The sequence below is a fragment of the Corvus cornix genome, chromosome 3 (genome assembly GCF_000738735.6).
Source record: "Corvus cornix cornix isolate S_Up_H32 chromosome 3, ASM73873v5, whole genome shotgun sequence".
In the NCBI taxonomy this organism is placed as follows: domain Eukaryota; kingdom Metazoa; phylum Chordata; class Aves; order Passeriformes; family Corvidae; genus Corvus; species Corvus cornix.
Window position 1 is genome coordinate 16,948,939 of NC_047056.1, and position 24,549 is coordinate 16,973,487.

Below are 24,549 nucleotides of genomic sequence, written 5' to 3' on the forward strand. Positions count from 1 at the left end.
TTAATAGATGACATTTAAATGAATATGGTGTTATTATAATTACACATAGGCTACACTTGTGAAATATTAGAATTTCTATTTTGAGCTACTTTGTGTATTTGAGAAATTGGGAAGAGGTGAGTGTGTGACTATTTCTAATTATCAGCATCCTTTTATAGTTTCACGGGAAAGAATCCTTTGTACTGGAAATTTATTTGTCAATTTGTTGTTGAATACAAATGTGTCCTTTGCAGCTTTGGGCTGATAAATCCACATGACAGCATGCTGCTGTGCACACATTTGAAAATAGTGTAGCCATCCATGTGTGGGGCACATTTATGTGAAGGTTATAAACCTTCTGATCAACCCAAAGGCAATTAAATCAAGTGTACCGCTGGGAAACATGGCCGTGCTACTTCTTGAACTGCTCTGGCTTGTACAGACACTCTGCAGGTACTTGCAGAGTTATCCTGCTATTTCTGGTTCTGGGCTACTTTCTGTGTCCTATGTTGTGGTGTGCAAAAGCCTATTTCTCCCTGTTTCTGAGTTTTGAAAAGAAAAGTAGTGTCATTTATGGTGAGCCAGAAGCACAGCTAGGGGCTGAGGAAGAGGGCACTGAAGGCAATAAGGCAGTGAGGAAAAGACCACTCTTTGGTGCTCTTGCCTGAAGCTTTACTGTTGTCACTAATTTCTGCCAAGCAGCACGTTTAACTCCAGAGAAGATCCCGCCTAATAGTCACCATATTTCTGTCACTGCTGCCACAGCTGCATGACACTGCATAGTGAAGTAGGGTAGCACAAAACAGAACTGAGCAAAAATCTGTTCTACCCGAGGAGTGCCATTTCTTGCTGTGGTTCAGTCAAATCCACTACTCCTAAAACAGGATCTCCGAGAGAGGGTCCCTAGTGGTGTGACAGCACTGGCAAAAACAGCTGGCAGAGGACAAGGGGACATTGCTGTTTAAACAAAGGTTTGTACTGCCAGTGAAAGAAAATTTAATGAAAATCTTAATTTTAGAAAATGTTTTGTTTCCATCTGACCTATAGAAAGAAAGCAGTTTTGACTACAAACCAGAACATACTTTCTTCATTAACATTTTCTATAGTATACCTTTTATTGCAACCAAGTCACTTTCTGGGATAAAACATGTCTGGGAGAAGACAAGTTTTGGAATATTAATCACAAGGGAGATAATCCTTTTTATTCACACCAAGTCATTTCAAACTTAACATACAGCAAGGAAATCATTTTGTATCTGCAGCAAGTAGTCTCTACAGTTAGACAATTCAGAAATTTTCCCTGATGAACTTACACAAAAGGTATAACTTATTCCGTTTAGCTTTTAAAAGAGACTGTTTTCCTGAGTTGGCATTTCCTGGTAGGAATTTGCAAATGCTCCCTGCTAACACCCACTGTACCATTATGTATTAAAAGAGTCCATCCCAAATGCACTCCAGCAGTATGAGTATCAGCTTTTGCATGTGTTTATCCAGCTGTCATTTTTACATATGTCATTGTGGGTCCCAGGCCTGCTTTGGTACAGAAAAACATTGCCTGGTTTGTTTGGGTTTTTTACAATTTTTTTCTTTCTTGTTTGCTCCTGACAAATAAGAAAGTCAAGGAATAATTAACGCACAGACTGGAATGAAAATAACCTCCTAGTAAACAAGTGTGCTCGAGCAAAATAAATGATAATTTATTTTACAAGCAGAGATTAAAAGAACTTGGCTTGTTCAGCTTCTCAAAACAATAGCTAAGAAGGGATATGACTGTTCCCTATAAATATATCTGGGTATGTAAACATGAAGGAAGAGAAAAATTACTTAAGCAACCTGTAGAATATTGGCACAAGGACAAATGAGTACAAATGAGCCATGAATTAATTACGGTAAGAAATTAGGATAAGTACCTGGAAGTAGAAGAGCTGCTTTCAGGCTAATTTATGGAAAAATGAGCTGCCCAGTTCCTCTGTATTCAGCCTCAAAAGGAGTATATTGGTGTTATTCCTCTCCTCAAAGCTCAGGTGTGGGAATGCATGGCTGTGAGTAGGTTTGGATGTTTGTATCCCGTAACACTAGTGAGCTATAGTTTTACTTCATTTGGCATCTGAAAAGGAAAAATTAAGTGAAAATCCTTCTGCCATCTCATTTTTATAGAACTACTTTTAGATCCTGTGGGGGTCAGAAACTTACTAACTTTTCCATAGGGGAAGAAAATGGATAAGGAGATCGCCCCTGGAATCCCACACCATGAAAATCTCACTCTGCCCACACACTTCCCCAAAGCTGAGAGCATTCCTTTCCCCAGGAGGGAAAACATGCTCTGATCCAAAATATAAAACAATAAAAATTTTATTCTGGCACACACAAGAGCTCCCCCCAAGGAGCTGCAAGTCCTCATTTTCCCTACCATGAAGCATGTTTGAGCTTTTTTTAACAGCTAGGAATATTAGGGTGTTTTTTAAACAAATATTTCTTAAGCTTGTTTTCTATATTCCCTACCCACTTGTAAACTGTCTGTTAATGGATTTTTAAAATGACAGCGTTCATCCTAGACTTCAAATTATTCACAAACATGTCCAATAAATAATTCTTTTTCTGCAGACTATTTGTAAAATGCATATTTATCCGGAATTGAAAATTCATGCTATGCAGCTAATTAGCCTTCACAGAGGGCTTAAGCAGGCCTGAAGGGTGCCTAGGGCTTCTCCCAGCTCTCACCACAGGGATGCATTTCCCCTAACTGAATTTACATTTCTAAATTTTTTGGACCATTTTATCCAGAAATCATGCCCCTCCTCCACGCCCAGCTTTCTACTCAGTACAGTATTTGTTTTGATCAATCTCTCCTAGAATAATGAAATGCACTCCTTCTCCCTCACTGAATTAAATCTCACTTACATCTGCATCTTAAAGACAGTTTAGAAAAACAAGTTAGCCAGCAAAAAAGAGCATAAAGAAAGTGGGTGTCTTCCATTTGGCTTTCTTGTTAGATGCTCATCTTTGAATTCAATTTTCTCCCTACTTACCTCTCTTACCTTATTTTTCTTTATTTCTGCATACACTGTGCATGTTTAGCTGTACAAAATTTAGACCTCTTGAAATGCAAGGAGACTTAGCCACTATTTAGCATTACTGCTATTCTTTCAATACCTATCCCACTTATTGATAATAACTCATTAGGTTACAAGGAAATAATAAGACAGATAATTTATAAAAAATGAAGGAAATTTGTTCAGTTCCATAATCTTAGAAATCACTCCTGGTCTTCAGACAAAAATACTCCGTTTTGTCTGCAAGGAGATATTAAATATCATATACATATGAATTTCGACTCTTTTCTCCCTCATAATTTTCATCAATATTTAGAAAAGTCATTAGTCACCACCTTTTAGTTTTCAAGAAAATACAAATTCTTTCAATTGTCAAAGCTTTGCAAGAGCAATTTTGGCTGGCATACTTTTGGAGAATGTTTGGAAGAGTGACTTTGATTGGAAAGCTCTGGGACCTGTCAGAACTTCCAAATATGTTATACTTTCATTGTCCTATTACCATGAAAATTTGGTTGACGATCCCTTGAACAGATCACTGCTGCACTGCATTTTGGTCAGGATTTAAAGTTACTGAGGGATATTTAGAAGTATCATCATCAGCCATGGTCAGCTGTGCATACAGAAATTAACACTTACTGTTCAGAGAAATCAGAGGATCTGTCAAACAAGTAGCCATGTATGCATCTAACTGTTGTAACAAAAGCTATTGAAATTTTAAAAGAAAATAAATCACCTTTCAGATCACATGGGTCTATATCAAAACATTATTGCTGTCAAATCTGAATCCTGCCTTGGTAAGGAAAGTAGGACCACAGAAACTGAGAAAGCTGTAGGTTTAGGAACGCCTTCTCAGCAGGGTGTGTTTATAGACATTCTCAGAAATACTGAGCTGCTTTTAAAGACAGAGCTGCTGACCAGCAAATCTCATGTAATTCCACCTAGAATTGAATACCTGCTTTCAAAATGCTATTTTAAGAATGAGTCATGAGGTAGAAGCTTAGATCACCTGAACGATGTAATTACTGAAAAAGAGCAGGTTGAGAGTGCACAGATTCCACCTTGTTTTATTTCTGGAGCTGACAAAAGCCGCAATTTGTTATTTAGTTAAACCTGGCAGATTAATGACCTATCAAATTAGGGATGCTGTACACTGCATCAAAGTCACAACCAACTTATTCAGATCCCTTACTTACTAAATCAAATCCATAACCGAGAAAGCCATACACACCACTAGTGAAATGCATTCCCTGATCCACCACACTGAGCTTCTAATCAATATCTTCATCCCAGCCATGGACTTGATTGTATTGAACTCACACAGCACAGCTGGGATAAGCTCCTTCAATGTAAATATGTTCTTCCTAGAAACATGCTTCATTGTTATCCATCATTCTCAAGATAATCTCTGGAAATAACCTGTAACTCTCATCAATGATGAGCATATGGATTGTGAAATCTAGGATATCCTCACTTTGAAACAAAATACAACATCACAAATTCTCTGAGGAAGCTGTAAAATATATTTCGACAGGTTAAGCTCTCTGGTCTGTATAGGACATGCATGCTTAATACCCAAAGGATTTTAGAGCAGCTCGGCTCGGTGGAGAAGAATCAATATTCCCATTGCACATACACAGCCAGCACAGGACCTCATAGCAGTTGTCCTTGGAAGCTGAGCTCTGGAAGAACAATTTCCAGGATTAAATATTTAGGTGCAATATTAATACTGCAGGCTTGGTCTGATTCTTAATTTTTGATTCGGAGTTACAGACAGGCAATTAATTTAAATTAGGTGGTATCAGAAGGGATGCTGCTGTAGCAGATTTCTCATCTGTTAATTTAGAACTACCAGCAATGGTATCCAGTCAAGTTTATCTTAATTTATGGGCATCTTCAGCCTTCTGCTCAGAAGGAAGATCAAATGTGGAATTGATCAAACATTTTCAATATTGTTTTTTCTTCTCCTTTTAATTTTGCAGCACTTGCTTCCAAATGTCTGACACACACAGGTAAAATGTACATCAGAAACAGTAAAATTTCAAGATTGTTAAAACTGATTAAGATTTGAGTATTCTGGGTATTGGTAGACTTTCTTTCCCTTTATTAGTAAACATCCTAGAGTCTATAGTTAAGGATCATTTTAATTTGATAATTTCTTCCAATAAGTGTATTCTCACAGCTCCAAGTATATGTCCCATTATTTGAAACTTTACTTTGTTTTTTTCAAAATTACGTATCATTTGAAGTAAAGGGTAACATTAGAGGTAAAAAGTTGATAGTGATATCCTATTTATCTGCATATGATTTAGCAGATGATAATTTTGATTCTATATATGAGGTACATGTCATTAGTTTTGTAGAAAGCCACATCTGACTTCAAGGGTTTGGGCTACTGCTGAACAAAGTAACTTGCCTCAGCATCCTGCTCAAAAGACTGCTTGTCTTAATTTACTCCAGGACCCTCAGCAGACTAGAAAAGCCTTACCTGAGCAGTCTGGCTTATTAAGAAACTATATTTCTGACTTGCTGTTCATCTTCCAAATGTTATCTGATTTAATCCTGCCTGTGGAGCAGGTTTAAATATGTAACGTTGCCAAGAACTCTGACTCCCCTTTACTGACCTGGGCCTCTGAGTTGCTCTGCATCCATCTTACATCTCCTCATATGAAGGAGATGGACTTTGCCAGAACAAAACCAGGACGCTTCCACAATTTTAGCACTTCTTGTAGAGAAAGAGGAATGAGGCTGAAGGAAAGGGGTTGAAACTCTCATCACCAGTCCTGCTTGCAGTTTAGGAGAACTCCAAGGCCACACATCTTGCTTGCTAGGACAAGAGTGACAAACAAATATTCAGAGTAACCTTTTGTCCAGACGGAACCCCTTTAACAGGAAGACTGACTCAGAAGAAGCAGAATTAAACTCACAACTAAACACCACTGTTATTCTGCCCCAGGCAGCAGTATACCAAAACCCAGTCTGGGAGTTCCTGATGTTTCTTGTAAAGACAGGTTTTGGTTTTACAGGAAGGCAACAAAGGTACCACAGCAAAACTGATATTGTTTTGAGGCACTAATTTTCACTTGTAGTCTTTTGTGCTATTTTTGTCTTTACTAGAGAAAAAGTTGCCTTGACTGTGCCACTTAAATTGACTAAGATTTATTACATTCTCCCAGCAATTTCTTTAATGTGCCTTCAGAGCATTATGTAAAAATTGAGCAGGCAGAAGAGTCTGCTCCAGAGCTGCACACAAACAGATGTCCGGCAGTATCCTTCCAAGCCCCTATCCCCTGTTGGAAATATCAAAGCTGCAATGTCCACTCAACAAGACTGTCAAAGTCACCTCTCCTCAGCAAGGACAGCAGGACACAACTTTCATGGAGCAGGTCCAGCTATAATAGTATCAACCCCAAATTCGGCTCGTGGGTAGCAAGGCAAACAGCCAAGTGGATACAAACATTAGGGAGACAAAGTTCCACAATTATGACCCACTGCTGATTTCAGAGGGAGAGAGATCACCATCCAGGATTTCTATGAGAGTTTTTTTATAAGCAAAGAGTGTGTTTTACTGGATCCCTTAGAAATTAAGGAAGTGTTCTAAAAAGCACTAAATTACTTAAAGGAGCTAATATACATTAAAAAAACCCAAACTTTACTACTTAATTATCCAACCTGTTTTTAAAAATACATATTCTACTTCAATATTACATGTATACTGTCAAAATAATTCACTGATTCTCTATGTCAGTGGTGGGAAGGATATATTCATACAAAAGGATGCACACAGAGTTGTTAGTGTAATGAGCTGAGAGGAAAGCGTGTGCTCTTAAATGACAGCTTAGATAAGGAAATCACATGCTTGAAAATGGTCTTCGTGAAGGACTGAAATTACAAATCAAATAAGCAGGACAGGATTCATTACATTGTTTATTAAAGAGAAAGTTGCTATCAAAGTTAAGCTTCAAGTAGAGGATTCACCAGATATTTGGGAATATTTCTTCTGTGACTTTTAAACTGGTTTTGGAAATTAAATCTTCATGTGTGTTACTTAGAAGCTCTTTTGTACATCATGCAATTGTTCTACAGTGGTCTTATTTTATTGTGTATATTTTTATGCCTGTGTTTGTTTGTTTTTATGTATTGTACAATTTCAAAAGAAACCTATGTTATAAAAACCCCACATTTATTGAACTCCCAACTCTTCAGTGTGAACAAGGACAGTAGAACACACAGCTCAGAATAAAAGGATAGGTAAACAGTAGATATACTGAATCTCACAAGAGTTTATAGAGTTCAGTAGGAACAATACCTGGATGAGCCTTCTTTCCAAATTTTACCACTTAGGTGCTTTTTTATTAAAGAAAAGCTTCTCACAGTATGCAACCTTAAGTGGTGATGCTGCAAACACTTTAAAACTGTAGAGCTAATGGAAATTTTGATCTGAAAGGAAAATCTCTTCATTATACTCTCTGAAATTAACTGAAAAGTAATAAAGAATCCTCCTAGTACATTCTGTACAAATACAGACTAAAGGAAAAAAGAAATTGCAATGTTCTGGTGTTTTAAGACTGCAGTACTGTGTCAGCTAAAACTGAGCAAGTGAATACCTTGGTACGGTTATTCAAAATATATTGTTGCCTTTCTGAGTTATTAAGTGTTAAAAAAAATGTATCAGACAGTCTTAGAACCACACTAAGCTCCTTTAGGTTATCTCTAGAGACAACTGCAAGATAAATATCCATATTTTAGCATATTTACATATGTAAATAAATAATACAGTTGCCTTGTATATGAAAGAGCTCTATATTTGAACTAAAATAATTTAAAAGCAGACAACTATTGGGTTCTGGATGTATTTTACTTAATATTGATTTGAATTTCTAGGGAATGTACTTGTTCCACTGCTTTTTTGTATTTGATTTAGCAGACGGTAATTTTGATTCCGTATGTGAGGTGCATGGCGTGGTAGGTGAAATGGCTGATAAACAGGGAATTCAACTGAATAGGAAGTATATTTGATTTCACAATTCAATGTCTATTTAAAATATTCTTGTTCAAGGGGGAAAAAAACGCGTTTTAACATGGCCTGTTGATTTCATCATCAGCTGTCTTTTGAGATACAGTCATCTACAGTAAATATTTCATTACAATATTTGCTCTGGTTTTCTCTATATGTTTTAATGTCTGATGCATTCAATATAATTTTAAATTGGGTGACAGGTCACTCGGGCTCCCTTTGTCCTGTTCAGGGGGAAGGGACAGGGAGAGAGCTGGATGAGCCCCAAGATGCCTCTCCTCTCTTGTCAGGCAGCTCTGACCGACAGCTGCCCACAGGTGCAGAGGCACCTCAGCACAAATGGGAATCTGTGTTCCCTGTCCAGCTGCTCCTGGTGTATCCCCCAGCCTGCACAGCCCTGCCCTGTGGGGAAGGACACAGGGGCAGGACAAAGCCACATGGTGGGGGCAGGACAGAGGTGCTGCCCAAGCCATGGCTCCTTCTGAGGTGCCAAAACAGCAGCTTTTAACCTTCCCCGTGGGGAACTGAAGGTGACCAGGGATTTAGGACATGGAAATGCCCCCCATCCACTCCCTTCCCACGCTCTGAACAGAGGGCAGAGGCTGTTCCCAGGGTGGTGTGCATAGCTGGGAACCTCTCCTGCCCTGCCATGGGATGTGGCACCATGACTAGCACAGGAGGAACCTGCAGTCACATTCATAAGTGAGTGTGGACTTCTTGTTACAGAGGTGGGAAATCCACTAAGGCATCCTCTCTGCTGCAGCCCACCTTCAGGGGAGGTGACAGATGGCAGCACCTTCCCCCTTTGCTTTGCACCATCACACCAAAGTGCAGTCACACAGCTGATGACAGAACTGAAAGGAAGAAGTTTCTCCACAATTCCTTGAGAGATTGTGGAGTCTCCATCCATGGACATACTCAAAAGCCAAAGGAACATGGTCTTGGGCAACTTGCTCATGATGAGCCTGCTCAAGCAGGGGAGCTGGACCAGAAGACCCTCACAGATCCCTCCCAACCTCAGCCATTTTGTGTGATTCTGTGCTTTGATCTGACTCCTAAAACACCTGATGGCAAGGATTCTGGGGCAGGGGATGATCCCAAACTCCTCCCATAGTATTCTTCACCAGACAACATGTCCCTAGTCCAGAACACTGTATATCAGACACAGTCAGAAGAAAAATAAGATCATTTCACAACAAACATCAACTGCAGGGCTGGGCGGGGCTGGCCCAGGAGTCACAGGGGTTCAGCTGGTGACAGGAAATCGGCACCTGCACCAACAGAGCAAGAAAGCGCTGATGAACCCACAAAGGTAGGAATTGGTGTGCTTTGGTTCCCTCTCTTTGGGGAACACAGCTGACAAGGAGCTGCTTATGGCCCAGCAGAGAGAGCTCTTGCTGGCTAGAACTTTAGAGAAAGGGAGTCTTAGAGAAGAGAAAAAATGGTCAAGGAAAAGAGGAAAATAAAACCATCAGCGCAGAAAATATAATTTAAGAGAGAGATCTCTGAAGAGACATTGGGTCAAAGGCCACAAAAATTCCAGGTCCAACAAAAGGATGTGGACTGGGAGGGCATCGCTCCACAGGAAGGTCAAGAGGACACATGCTGATTTATAAGCCCAGAAGCAGTGGAAAACATAACAAAATGCTTGTAAGTAAACAACAGAGAAAGATTAAATATTTCCTTTAACCTCCTCAAACTACGTTAGCATGGTTTCTGAGTGAAATTACACTGCTCAAAGTGGACCAGGTCACTCCAAAATATTTCATGAGCTGAATCCAAGGTTTCCCAAGTTTTTTTAATAATATAAAAGTGTTTATAGTCTGATGAAACCACTTTTATCTCTGTACCATAAAAAAACCCACACAATGTTTGAAAGAGCAGAGGCACCGTTTGATGCATATTGCCCTGGGAAACCTGAGAGAAGCCCAGGGAAGAGTGGGAAAGCAGCAGTGATGAGAAGTGCACACAGTTATTGTAGTATAAGACACCAAAGCTGTTTAAGAAGCCAAGTAAAAGCTGCAGCGGACAAGCCTGGAGGTTATGACAGGGGCCTTGGACCTGGGAAATGCATTTTCCATGAAGCTCCAAGAGCAAATAACATGATTTGGAGGCAAAAAAAAAAAAAAAAAAAAAACCATGAAAAGGAAAAGAAGTAAATGAAGTAAATGAGTTCCAAAAAAAAAACAAAAAGAAAAGGAAAAGGAAAACGTGGAGATTTGGTCCTTTCGGGTCAAATGCTATGTTCGTAACACCTGAGCTCCCTTCTACACTATCATTTCAAGGAGAGATAAAGATAAAACACTTCAGTAGGCAATATGAGTACAAACTTGAAAAATGCCTCAGATCCAGGTTTTCAAAAATATCTATGGACAGAATAGTTACATTAAAAAAAAAATCAGGTATAAAGTGCTTTCATATTTCCCTTTTAAATGCATCAGTGCCATGTAGGTGATTTTCAGAGTCTTGCTAAAAGCCCAGCTATATTTTCAAGTATTGAAGTACCTTGGAGAACAAGGGCCAACATCTCTTAAAATCTTTCCAAAACGAAATGCAATTTCTTGTGTTCATGCATTAGCAATTTTAATCCTTCCTGCACCAAAATAAAAGGCCAAAAGCAGAGTTTAAAATAGTAGTATGTTCCAGTTGTGGGGTTCCATGTAAATAAACAGAACCCTGAAGAAATACTAGGTTTTTTTGAAATCTATTCCAGGAAATTAAGTAAAGAGGACTTAAATGATAGAAGAAATAAAAAATGTGCATTTTATCCAATTATGCTTCATTATGTTAAATTATGCGAGCTGATAGTGGAATTATAAAAATGCATCCCTCCCAAAGGTTTCTCCCCTAAACATCCCCAAATTAGTCCTATGCAATCCAAAACTGCTTTTCTCCTGCATCCCATAATATGTCCCACAGCCCAGTGATGGGCCTGGGAGCAGCCATCAGGGTGCTGTTTGGTCTCCCCATCCTGCCTTTGTTTCTCTGAGCTCCAATGTGGGTGTACAGAAGAGTTTTTATCACATAACCTAGCAGATACCTTGAATAAATGTAATATGAAATGCAATTATGTTTGACAACACAGCTACAAAATCCAGTAAAGAACATTACATAGATAAGTCACATTGACTTTGACTTAAAAATTATTTATTTCTTTATTAATATTCTACAAAGTGGCTATAGGGAGAAGGATTTAAATTGTAGTACATATAAACAGGTGTTATGTATGTTCACACCTGCATATTGCTCTCATACCCCTGGGAGGCTTTATTATTGTCCTACCCTGAAAGTCACAGCAGACACACTATGCTGTGGTGTACCTAAGTTTTCAGAAATTCCCAGGTGGAATTACCTCCCTCAGCACACTCAGAACCACAGCAGTCAGGTCATCACATTTTCAGCGTAAGTTCTGATCTTCCGTATTTCTGATTAACGAATTTTGCTTTATTGCTCACTCTATCAACTACTTAAAATTTAAACCAGCTATCAGATCAATACAAGCGTTTCCAGTGTTCATTATTCAACTCTTGAATGCTTTTCCTTCCTTATCTTTTTTTCTCTGTCTTCCTTAGGTGTATTAAGAACTTTGGAGATGCACTGTAAAGGCCCTTGCATACAACAGAAGCATATTCCAAAATTTATGTTTAAACTGTTTCTTTACAGTACTAAGTAAAAAAACCCGGAGTCGTAAATGCCAGAGTAACTTTCAACAACTTCTGTGTCCCAGCTGGATCACCCAGGTCCCCTACAGATTGCATGATCACAGATGTACCTTCCTAAGTGATAACCATGACATATTTCTGTGATGGGTTACTCCTTTGGTTTGTATGCTGGTTGCTAAGGTAAAGTTAATTAAAGTTAGTACACCTCAGCCATAACCCATAACCAGTTTAAAGAAGACATAACGATTTGTCCCCCATAGAAAACATTCATTCTAAAATACATTGCACTGCAGTGACGTTAGAGTTGTATATATAAAAGTAGATGTATGCACACCTTTTTATATAGGTATGTATAGAATGTATTATGAAATATATTATGTATCTCTATATATAAACCCCTAAGCCCATCAGCAAGAGGTAACAACACATCTTTGTGATGATTAATGGCTTTGGCAAATTTGACATTGGGTTTTGTCACAAGAAAATTGTCTGAATATCCTTACTCAGGAGGCACACCACGTTTAGCCTCATTTATCATAATTAGCTTAAGCTATTTCAACAGTATAATGAAGGCTAGGGAACCAATTTAATTGTTTATTTATTTTAGAAAAAATATTTTCCATGTGTCATCATATCTGCTTTGCACTTGACCTTTTAATCAAAACACTCACAGTCATTTCTTTTCATCCCATATTTACTTACTGATTACTTTTGCTCATGTTTTGTGTGTTGCCTGAGTGCTGAGTAACCAACAGCCAGAAGGGTGATTCATTAGCACAAAACACAATTATTATGCCGTTTTATGAGATAACTGAAACAATGACCTGATGCAGGACTGATGCCTTTGCATCTTCCCTAAGTCTGTGGAGCTGCAAATCATAGTCAGAGTGATGGGACACTTCCCAAGGAACTGAGAGGAAGTGCCTGAGCCCATGTCAGAAATAAATAACATTGTAGTTGTGCTCTAAAACCTTCCTTCTTTTTGTGATGGTTGCAGCAATTAAGCTATATGAAAACTCAAAATCTGTGCAGAAATATAAATCCCCTTCTTTGGGAAAAAGAAAAACAATAAAATACAGAGCAAGGTATCTGTTCTGCAGCTATCTTTGGAAATAATTAATCAGAATAAATATTTTTTAAAAAGACAACCTAGAACACAGAACAAATTTTACATAAGCTTTACTTCAATATATAGTGCAAAGTCACAAGGAAAAAAATAAGTTTTCCAATAAGCATTTTGCAAAAAGAAGTAACGTGCTCCCCTGATATTGCAGATCAGTGTTGCTCTGCAATTCCTCCTTACCAGGTCAAAGCTGAAAATCAGATTTCTCATTAAGTAAAGGTTTTCTCCAGCTGAAAGAAAAGAAAAAAAAAAAAAAGTATCTCTGTAAAGTTTTGTAAAAGCTCACCTAAGCTCCACCTCTTTGGGCTGGATTGGAAAGAAACATGGTTCAGTATAAGCACAGGTATTTACAGAAGCACCATAGGCAATGCAGTCTTGCTCTTACTCAATAGACATGAAGAATATTGATAGTGGAACTCAATTATGATTGAGAGAGAAAAATACTGAAAATTCATCTGAATAAAATGAAGGCTATTGATCAGTGTCAACACCCCTGGAAAACCCTTCCGCAAAAAATCCAAACCCAACCAAAACCCAGCTCTGCATATTTGGGGAGATAATTGAAAGGCAGAACAATAAATCTGCTTTAATAACCATTGGGGTCAAATAGAAATCAGACAGTAGAAGTCAGGTAGAAAAGAATCAGTCAAACAAATCCACATTTTATAAATAATGGGACCATACAGGACATCCATCAGGCAACATATGGCTCAGAAAAGAAGTGCAGAGTTTGAAGGAGCCATTTCCACACTCCAAGAAAACAGTTTGAAAATGAGCAGACTAGAAACAAAGCAGTTAAATTCAAAAATTTTAAAAAGTGAAACAGCACAACTTTTTTTGAGGAGGAAATACAGTATATATGGTTTCCAACTTCTGAATAGTACAGTTCAGTGGTGTTGCTGGAAAAATAATCTGTCATCCACTGACATAGATGCTGAGCTGAGGTTTTCAGCTACAACTTGTACTGATATTCAGTTGAGTGATGCAGGAGAACCGAGATTTTTACCTGAAACCCCTTCTAAAGGAATGGTATATGCACCTTAACTTAAATAGACTCGCAAAGTTAAAGTGCATTTTTTGTCTTCAGCCTGAGCAAAAGAATGAAGGATCCATTATTAGACAGACAAAATAAAACCAATCAATAGCCTTTGTCATTATTCTTGATGATTTTTTATTCTTGTTTACACAAAGGTGTGCTCATAATTTTTTTTTTTTTAGCCTGAATTACTTATAAATAAAAATGCTGAATCAAAAAAGTGTGGTAACAAATGTTTAAATTAATATGAAGCATATTCACAATATACCATCTTAAAGGTGTCACTTTTTAATACCATTTTAAAGGTATTAAAGAGTTAGAAAGGGTAGAATTTCCTTATATTTTAGAGCTATTAAAGTACTTGTAATATGGTCAACAGAGCCTTAAGAGGCAAAAATAAACTCCTAAGTTTACATAAGTTACGTCTTAAAATGTTGCATGATGTCTTTAGGCAGTATTTAACTTTCCTTTTCCATATTCTGAAAGAAAATTACAGATTTAAATGGTACTAATGTTAAGGGCAAGATTAGTCTTAAATGGATTTGATTATTCTGATTGGAATGTATCCCTTAGTTTACCAGTCCTCTTCAAGGCACAGGTCTGACTTTGCAAATCAAGAGGTAATACAGATTTTTGCTAAAATGCACCAGAAACATGGCCTTTAGTCTAATTCCTCTGCAAAACATGTAGAACAGGTCTCTTAATAATCACCTCAGGTAAATACCATTAGCTCTCCATCTCTTTTATATTATTATATGGTAGTCCCACACCTTAGCATAACTGGCCTTCTTTTTTCCCACTATCACCTCAAGAGTTCAGCAGGAAAGGATCGTTAAGCTATGAACATTTTCTACTTTCAAAAAAAGAAAAAAAAGTCAAATTCTCCACTAACCATAAAGACAAACAAAAGGAGAACTTCTTTAAAATTACCTTTTCATCTACAGGAGAGGGCTGTCTAAATGCAAATGAATCCACAAAAACCTCTACAGATCTGTGGGAAATTTGGTACTTCCAAAACAAGACCTGATAACCCAATTTCTCTGAAGGGAACACCATCCTGTGAAAACCATTTTTAGAGGGCCAATACTGGGGAAACTTTGAGAAAAAAAAGCATTATAAAATATATTGTGATTATAGTAGAGCAGTATGTCAGTGATAAAAATGTAGGTATATATAGGCCCTATAAAATACTCACAGAAATACTATATCAGATCTCCATACCACACCAAATTCCCAGGCATTCCACGGAAGAACAGTGTGGATTTCCTTCTCCACTCTCCAACCTCCCTTCCACAGACAGGTATCAGACCACTGTAGCAGCTTGGTACTTAAAAGGAGGGAAAGGGAATGAGAATGAGCTGCCAAAGTGGATTCAAAGAATCAACAGCAGGAAAAAAGGAGAACAACCTAGATTTGACACACTTCCATTCACTCTGTGACACTGCCTGCTTCCAAACTATTAGAAGAAAAATTTTTCTGAAAGCCTTTATTTAAACTAATATTCATGTGCCTAAGAAATGGCAGTAACCAGAGAAGAAAATTTCCTAATTTTTGTCGCTATGTGAAAACAACTTTAAATCAGTTTTTGCATAAACAATATGTAAATCCTATACATCAACTGGAAGATGGCACAAGGGAGTGTGGAGTTCAAACAGCTGGTCCCAGTTTCCCCTTCCACCTGGCATGAAGAGTGCACATTATCCATGAGACTTAATCAAATTCTGATGACGGATGTTCACATATTGGATATTCTCCTTTCTCTATTCCAGATTAAAGAGAAAGACTGAAATATGAAATTCATTTGAAAAATGAAACATATCTGAACTCTTGTTTTTGTCTTTGAAAAGGGCAGCTTTCAGAGGAACAAAACATTCAAAGGAGCTGTTTCCATAAATTTAGCATCTCACAGAGACAATGAACGGATGGAGAATTCCACTTGTCAAACTATTTTTTTATGGCTGCTCTGTTAGATTGCAGCCGGTAGAGTTGGTAAACAGCCAGCCCACAAATCTCCACACTTTTACCACTCCATTTGAGAAGCTATTTGTGCCCAAGATGCAGTCAGTCAGCCCAAACAACTGAAAAAAATAGACTCCTCAGCTCTCCTGAAGCAGCTCGCCTGCTGAGCCATGGAGGCTACATCATTCTTCAGAATTATCCTGGTCTTTTTCTCCTTGTTGAAGTAACAGAATGTGCCCAAACCACGGCGACAAATAGTCACTCTCTGCCATAGCTATTCTCCTCCCACACTCAAACCTTCTGATAGCATTGCAGGACAAGATTACAAAGTGAATGTGTATTTTGATATTGGAAAGAGTTTTTGACTTTCCCACTGTCCCCCAAATCTTCTCTCCTTGTTTTTCATGCTGGTAATTGCCTTGGTTTGGCTTCATGGAAGGGAGGTTCTCTTACATTTAACTCTCTTACCTTTGAGCAATGTCCAGTGTAGAAGACTGACCTGGGTTATTTGCTCATTTTACATAAACATCAGCTGAAATGCCAGGACTTGATTCCAGCCTCACTTCTCCTTGTTTTACAGCACGTCAAAGAAACAGCCTTCATTACTTCTGTGGTGTGCCAATAAGATGACAAAGTTCAAAACATGTCATCCTATGCATGAGTCTAATTTATTCCTCTGGATTACTGGGAAACTGATTTTGTCATGAGCTCATACCTATATACACAGTCTACATGGGATTTTTACTTTTTCCAGAACTGGAACTCTGCCTGGCTCTACTAGATGTCTTCCCCTCACAGTTGCACTCAAGCCTTATCTAGTTGGAGTTTATGGCAGATAAAATAACCCCATTTGACCAAATGTTCAATCTCATTGTTAGTTGAGGCAGAGATTAGAGTCACACTGCACACTGGGGTGGGTCACGTCTCATCAGTGCTTTCAGCATAAACTCTGTCCTAAAAATTCATTCAAAGGTGAAGCATGATTGGCATACATGTTCCATACTTCAAAGTCTTTAACAAAAAAGTTCAAAACAGTTCGATTATTTTTAAACTGTAAGAAGAAGAATAAAAACAAAATAAAACCCAAACTCAATTCTCATTGTTGACTATACTCACAGCACAAAGGATTTTTGCTCTTTGAGGTTGAAAGTCACTTCACTTGGACTTTGCTTATTAGATTCACTCAAAGTGTCATATAGGTGGAATGAGAGTTTCTGGGGAAAGAAAATGTGAAAATTAGGAAGAGGACACAGAGAGCATGACAGAGTAAAGGGAAAGCTGAACTCGTTTTCCTCCACCATAAAAGCTTGATGCACTAACGGCATGAGATAAAAGTGCCAGACTAATACCTCAGTCTTACTTTTGAGTCTTACTTTTCCTGGGTGGTGAATCTATTCTGTGACAAGAATAAGGTGTTTGCGTTTCATACAACAATCCTGAGTGACACGGATTATATCAATGCCATCAGCATTTTCGGTTGAGTTGATTAGCATGCAACCCAGACAAGTGACCTGGTAGACTGCGACCATCACAGCAGGACTTCTGGTTCCAGCACTGCTTCCAGAAGGCAGGCAACTTAAAACTGTTCAGCCAGAAAACTTGGCAGACTCACAGTTTCATTCAGGCAGGCTTACTGAGGAACTTTCTAGATCAATATAATCAAAGAGAACGTACATAGGAGGCTGCCTTCTAATTCCAGCCAGCAAGAAAACTACACTTAGAGATGCTGGCATTTGCTTTAGAGCCTGGTTTGAGACAGGTTTCTCTGTTGTTTGCAAAAGATCAAACTGCTAAAGAAATCAGCCTATTTACACTTTTGATAGCAACCTTTGCCCAAGCTGCATGGCAGAATTATTTTTCTGTGGCAGGTAAAGTCCTATTGAGGAAACCAATTGACAGAGACTGTATTCCCAGAGTAAGGTAAACTGGATCATGTTCTTCCTTGGCACTTGACATACCAAAAATACAATAAGATTAAAAAAAAATCACTGTACTTTTTATCACTGATGCCTAGAAAACCTTTCAAATCAGAGGAAAGCTTCCAGCTTCAGCAAACAGCAAGTTCTCTGCAATCAAGGCATCCAAGCTGATGATAGAGAACAAACTTCTCGTAAAAATCTTTCAGAGTGCTTATTAGTTTAGAGGCTGCAAATATAATCCAGATTCAAACACCTGCAAAAATCACAAGGCTTTGAAATTGCCTGAAGTAGCACCTTTCTGGATGGCAAATGTCCTGTTGGTGGGTGAGAGAGAATTCACAGTTATGAGCTCTCTGTCATCTATTCCTTGGTTACTCCTGCCTGGCCCTTGGAGCATTTTCTGCTACAGCAAGTGTTCTAATATCTCAGATCTCAGCTTTCCTGTTCCGGCTACCAGAAACCAGGCAGGATTCCTTTTTTCATTAGTTGTCATGTATTCTCTCTGCATTTCTGCCAACAGCAGGGAAGTGCCCTAATGAATTTTGCAGGTTCACTTGAAAAAGAGCCAACTCTTTTAGCTACCTCATCTTGATACAAGTTGCATCGATTCCCTCACAGGCCCATGAACACACCACTAAAAAACCTGACCTAGCAACTTCTTGCAGCATGGATTGGTACTGAGATAAATTGTGATAAAACCTTATTTTGCTAGGTTTTAAAAGAAAAATAACTAGGCTCTGCATAAAGCAACCTTCTTTACCAATAGGAAAAACTATCAGTGAAACAAAGAAAGTCACGCTGCAAATGTGCTGCCAGACCTCCAGAAAGAATTGGAAATTTGTCCTCAAAACCTTAAACAAGGCAGGGGAGTGCCTTTGACACTGTTGCATCTACACATGGGAGTGCCTCCACCTCCAGAAAACAGGCTAGTATTAATTGCAGGATAGCAAGGAGTTTTAGAAGGAAATAAAAACTTAACTTCAAGTTTGTCAATACTTGTTGTTGGTACTTTTTGTTTTCTTATCTCATTGCTGTTTCCAGTAAATTGCTCTTATCTCTTCCCATGATCTTTACCTTTTTGTGTCCCCAATTCTCCTCTCCACACCACCACAGAGGGAGTGGGGCTGTGTGAGTGAGCAGCACATGGTCTGGGGTGTTTCAGTGGGAACACTAACTTGGGGAATACTGTACCTAAACCACAATAATTTGTTATACAAGGGTTGAGACTTATGACAAGATGCTGGTGATATTCTCAAAGGTCTTGCCTGCCCTGAGCCTGGCTTGACCTCTGTGGAGTGGCTCCACGTGCACAGACTTAGGAGAGGAGTTTGCAGAAGTTTAGGAGGACAGTTTCTTCTTTCTTGTTTTCAATTCAAAATGGCTCTTTTGAACACCAGAAGCAAAATTTTCATTAGTACTGGTTTCTCAGCTAGTACAGAAGACAATGAGTGAGACGCTTACCATGAGAGGCAGTCAGATGCCTAAATTTAAACAGAAATAATGGAGAGGCTGCTACAGTCCAAGACTGTGCTTAAACCTCTGACAATCATTTCCCAATCGGCACACACAAAATAGTTACTTACAGAGAAGAACCACTGTGACTCAAATTATTGAAAACAAACCAAACCAACAAAACTGAAGCAACTTTGTGGCTATTTTTGCCAAAATGCCAACATGAAAACAGCTTAATTTTCTGAGATCGCATGCAGAGCCTTGCACTGACAACACATATTTCACACTTAGCTTTTACATTTTGTATGTAACAGCATGTAATCCACTGCAGTTTTATTCCACAACCTTAAAGAATTTCACACACATTAACTAATTACTCCTGACAAGACTCCTCTGAGGTAGGTGTATAATTTGCATTTTATAGGTGAGGAGTTTAGACAGAAGAAAATATTCCTGTCTCATACTTGTGTAAATTGAAAAATAAATCTCTGTTAACTAAGGGAGTTCCAGACTTGACTAGACCAATCAATGTCAAGGTTCAGTGCTGGAAATTTTGTTCTTTTCATTATCTATGCTCATTCTAAAATATCACAATAACTTCCTCTGGTTCCTGTATGAAAACTTTCAGTGAGGGTCCCTTCCTTTCCTGAGTAGCTGCTTGAAACCTGACACAATATAAGCCCTTGAGGAAACCACGGCTTTGGGTTTAGTGTCCTTAAAAGCTGGCAAACACTTTCCAACTAGGCATAGTTAGAAGTTTTTTGATGGATGTGCCTTCTCTGGCAGAGACACTGCTGAGGGAAGAGACATCTCTAGCAGAACTGCTGGCAGGGACCAGGCAGAGGAAACCTGGTGGTCCCTCTGGAGTGGCACCAAGCAGCTGGGATGTCTCAATTCCCAACTAGAGAGGCATGGAATTCCCTGACTCTTAACCCTGTCCCTGACAGCTCCTCACTTAGGAAGCTGCTGGGCTCCACAGACTGCTGAAAGAAACACATTAGCCTGCTTTGCTTCCCAGGCAGTCACCACACACTTGTAGCTCCAGAAGAGATTATATAATTGATGAAGTACTGGGGAACAAGTATAGAGCCATTGCTTAAAGACCCACACAAGGCATTTCACTTTGCTTTGCACATAAAACCCCTTCCGCCCAAAGTTTCTTTACATAAGAATTTTTTTTAAAGTATAGATTGTTTTATTCCAATTCAGTACTTTATTCTTTTTTATATATATATTTAATATTAAAGTAAAATTACCATTTTCATCAACAATCCCTTCAGAAAAATATCATATTTCTTAATTTAGAACATCTAGAACCGTATTTAAGACTACTAACACTTCAAAGAAATTGCTTACTATGTTTACTGATATCCAAACTTTGGATCAAGCTTAATTCCAATGCTGAAAAATTAAGAAGTTGGAAAACTTAGGCAAGCAAAAGGGAGGAAAAAAAAATCTCTTATTTCACAAGGGAAAATCTCAATTTTGCTTTTCTACTGTCAGCAGTAGTATGTACCCAGCTATGAGTATAAACCTCCAGCTATGAGGATAATTGCTCATGCACACCTACATCATCACAGTTGAACTTGATAGAATTTTTCCTATTTGGTTTTATTACTCAAGAGATTTCTAATTTATCACACCAAAACTATTACAGCTTCTGTGCTTCCAAACTCGTGTCAAAAAAAAAAATCAGAAAAAAATTCTAAAAATTATTTAAAATATACTTGCCTGGAAAGTAGAAACAGGCAGGAAAGATGGGTCAAATAAATTGGGTTCCCCCCACTATGTCACAAGAGCTGAAAAATAGGAGTGGATTTTTAACTTAGTTTATGTGCATTAACAGAACATAAAATAGATGTATTTCCTTGCAACCCACAAGTCTCTGCAACAGGGGTTCTTCATATTCCAGGCAGACAGCTAAAATGCCGCCCTGTGATAGTACCTGAGGGCCTGTAAATAGTTTATTTCTTTTAGCTTTCGTGGAAGGTGGTATGTTTTAGGTAAGCGAAATCTCCCTGATAAATAATTTCTGCAAAACCAAGGCATGTGTAAAGTGTTCACTGTGTGCATTCTCTTTTCTTGCTTGTATTTTGCAAAATATGTGATGAAAGGCTTATTTACTGTGATTTTTCACCCTTCAAGAGTCAAAATGTAAGTCAACGGTTGCCTGACTTCTGTTCAGAAATGCAATACAAAAAGCTAAAGAAATCTTTAAAGGTTATAAACCCACCTAACACAGGCACAGCACTTCAGCAATTTAATACAATGCATCGAGAAACAATAGACAACAGAGCATGTGGCATAAACATTCAATTTTAGCAGATGTTCTCTTTGCTACATTCAAGCCTTTTACTGTGCCCTGAGATATTTATGGAAGACTCACTTCCACTGCAGTCCTGGGTGAGAAGTGACACTAGGATGTGCAGCACCATAAAAACAGCTCTGCAAGCTGACAAAATCCTGTGGTAAAGACCCACTGGAATAAACATTGTGTACAGGGAAAAGAAATGTGATAGATGTCAGTGAAAACTGCAGGAAATGTACTGTCTGCACACAGCATTCCCTGTGGCTAAACCTATCACTCCCATTGGCACATGAAATGCTTATTCTCTGGGGGAAAAGCAAAGCATTAGACAGCTAGATCAGAAGAATGAAACAGAGCTTCAAAGTTCTCGAGCAAGATAAGAGCAAAGCAGGCTTTACATGGTTGGTTGAGAATGGATGGAGTAACAGATGTGTTGTGAGCACTGCCTTTACAGAAAAGCAGTGCGTGGCTCTGAGACCCTGTTATGATCCGATTACAGGAGATGCCTCTGCCCAAATTAAGATGCAAACGAGACCATCTGCCAAAGTCAATAGCAGGGAATTTATTTAACAGTAAATGAGTGTGAGGGAGAGAGGCTGAAAGAAATAAAAAAGAGGTGGGTGGAGGAGAGAGAATGAGAGAGAGACAGAGTTTAAGCAGATGAGAGGTGAGGATCCAGTGGAGTCCTGTTGGTCTTTTTTCACCCTGGGCTTCTTGGTGGTGGGGGTCCCGAGGTCCCACATAACTTCACTATTTATACATTTCAGCAAGCAAAGGAATTCATGCTTATTGGCTACACAGTTCTCCTATTCTATTGGTCAATGAGTGATTCCCTCATTTCCAATGCTAATTATTCCCATGCAGCCTTTCTCTTCTTTTGAGCCAGTGATCAGGATCTCCCCTGATGGAATTACCGTTTACTCAGACAGAGCTGATTTCAGCACAGTTGCTGAGTTGGCTTTCCTTGTGACCCATAAATTCTGCATTCTTCATGTCCTTTATCAGTGATACATTCTTCTCCCCTGGATTTATTTACCTCCCCTTAGGCCTGAGACAGTCAGAGAGCAGCACACCTTTATCTTGTCTCAAGTGCTTCTTTGGCTTAAACCCTTATCCTCTCTGGTTCTCTTAATCTGATCCAGTTTAAAGCTACTATAGACAGAACCAAGGCTTGAGAGGGAGCCTCAAGCATACTTCATCTCCTCCGGTCTCTGTTTCCAGGTGAAGCAAGGCCAGGGCCCTTGGGAGCTCCTGGGTGTGTTCCAAAGGATTCCTCAGTCTCAAAAAGGTGGGTCACAGGAAAACCTTCATCTTCTGGAAAACTAAAAGGACAAGATCAGCACATTTTAAAAACTGTATTAGTCACCAATATTAATGTTTATTTTTCTGTTATTTGGAATAAGGCAGTTAAAACCAAATCTTCACTGGAAAGAAACACAACATTGTCTTGCTACATTTACACACTCATAATGATCTTGCATCCCAAAAAAGTAGAAGGAGAAAAACAATAAAAAATTACTTGTACCAGGAACCATTTGAGTCTCTTGGCTGTCATTATAGTTATTGTATGCAAATAGATGTACACAGCTTAAAGCCTTGCTCTGATCTGCTCTCTTATTTCCCAAAGATGCACTCAACACTAATGACTACCTGTGTGACACAATGGAACTCATAATTACTTTTCATTTAACAAAAAACAGCAAATGTTAATGAAGAGTTTTGAGTATTTCCCCTATCTCAAGATACTACTTCAGGTGTCTTAATCAGCTTGTAAGCCTGCTTAGAGTAATAAAGATAAACCCAAAGACTGGTAGGAATTAGATAATTTTGGTGACCCCTAATTGTAAAACTTCAAGCAAAACAGCAGGGAAATAAAAATAAAAAACAAAGAAATAAAACCCCATGGAATGATATTCTAAATGACAGATGATTATAATGGCACACATGAGTGACAAATCTAAGGAGTATTTTTTCAATAGCTCAGAGACAAAAGTATATCAGTGAAGAAGCTTGAAATTTCATTGAGTAAACGGAGACAGAGAGGAAGAAATTATCTAAGATGAGGAAAAGCCAAGACTGATAAAAAGAGATGAAGGAGTAAATTAATTTCACTTTAAGATAAAGAATGGTGCTATGAAAAAGGCAAAAGAAATGACAGCTGGGAAAGGGCACACAGGAAACTATATGCACAAATTGCAAATTATAAGTTTCAATAAGTTTTCCTAATTTCCTGACTTCAAGAAGGAAAGGGGGTGAAAAATGTAGGTGGGTTAGAAACTAGAATAAGAATAAAGACGTAGTGGTTTAGATGAGCTCAAAACCACTAAAGATTTCTGAGAAATCAGTTGAAAATTACTGTAAATTATTACCTTGTGAAATCTCTTATCTTTGGAAAATTAGTGGTGGTTGTATACGAGCTACTAGCAATAGTCAAAATACCTTCATGTTGGCAGCCTCATAAGAAATGCCAAAAAACAAACAGCTGTGAAAAAATCTTAACTGACTTCTTCTGGAGGATTTGTTCTCAAGGTCAGTCAAGCAAATAAGTTGTTGTGAATTACCCATCAAGCCTTACAGATTTTTTTTTTAATCCTTTTGAAAGTGTGCAAAAAAGTTATTTTTCAAAATGCATTCAAGAGTATTTATATAGTAACTCTCCTAATGCCAGAGCTATAGTTTATGACCCTATAAATCTTCATCATTCAATGAAAAGTGAGAATCATTGGCCAGTTTTCTTGGTACGCTTAGGATTATTCTTGCTGTGAAGACCACACTCTTAGAAGAAATTTGGAACAATTGCTGTGTCCAATTAAAATGGCTTTTATCAGCTTTATGCCTCAGTTTCCAATTAGCACAACAGAAACATCTCCTTTCCTGTTTGTAAGAATACATTTTTTATGTTGCTCAGCGGCACATTCCACAGTGAAAATCGGCAGGTTAATTTATAGATAAATGTGTCATTTCTGCCGGCAATCATGTTAGACAATTATCTTTGGGTTTTAAAATAAAAATAATTTATTATCAAATCCTTAGAGAGGCTGTGA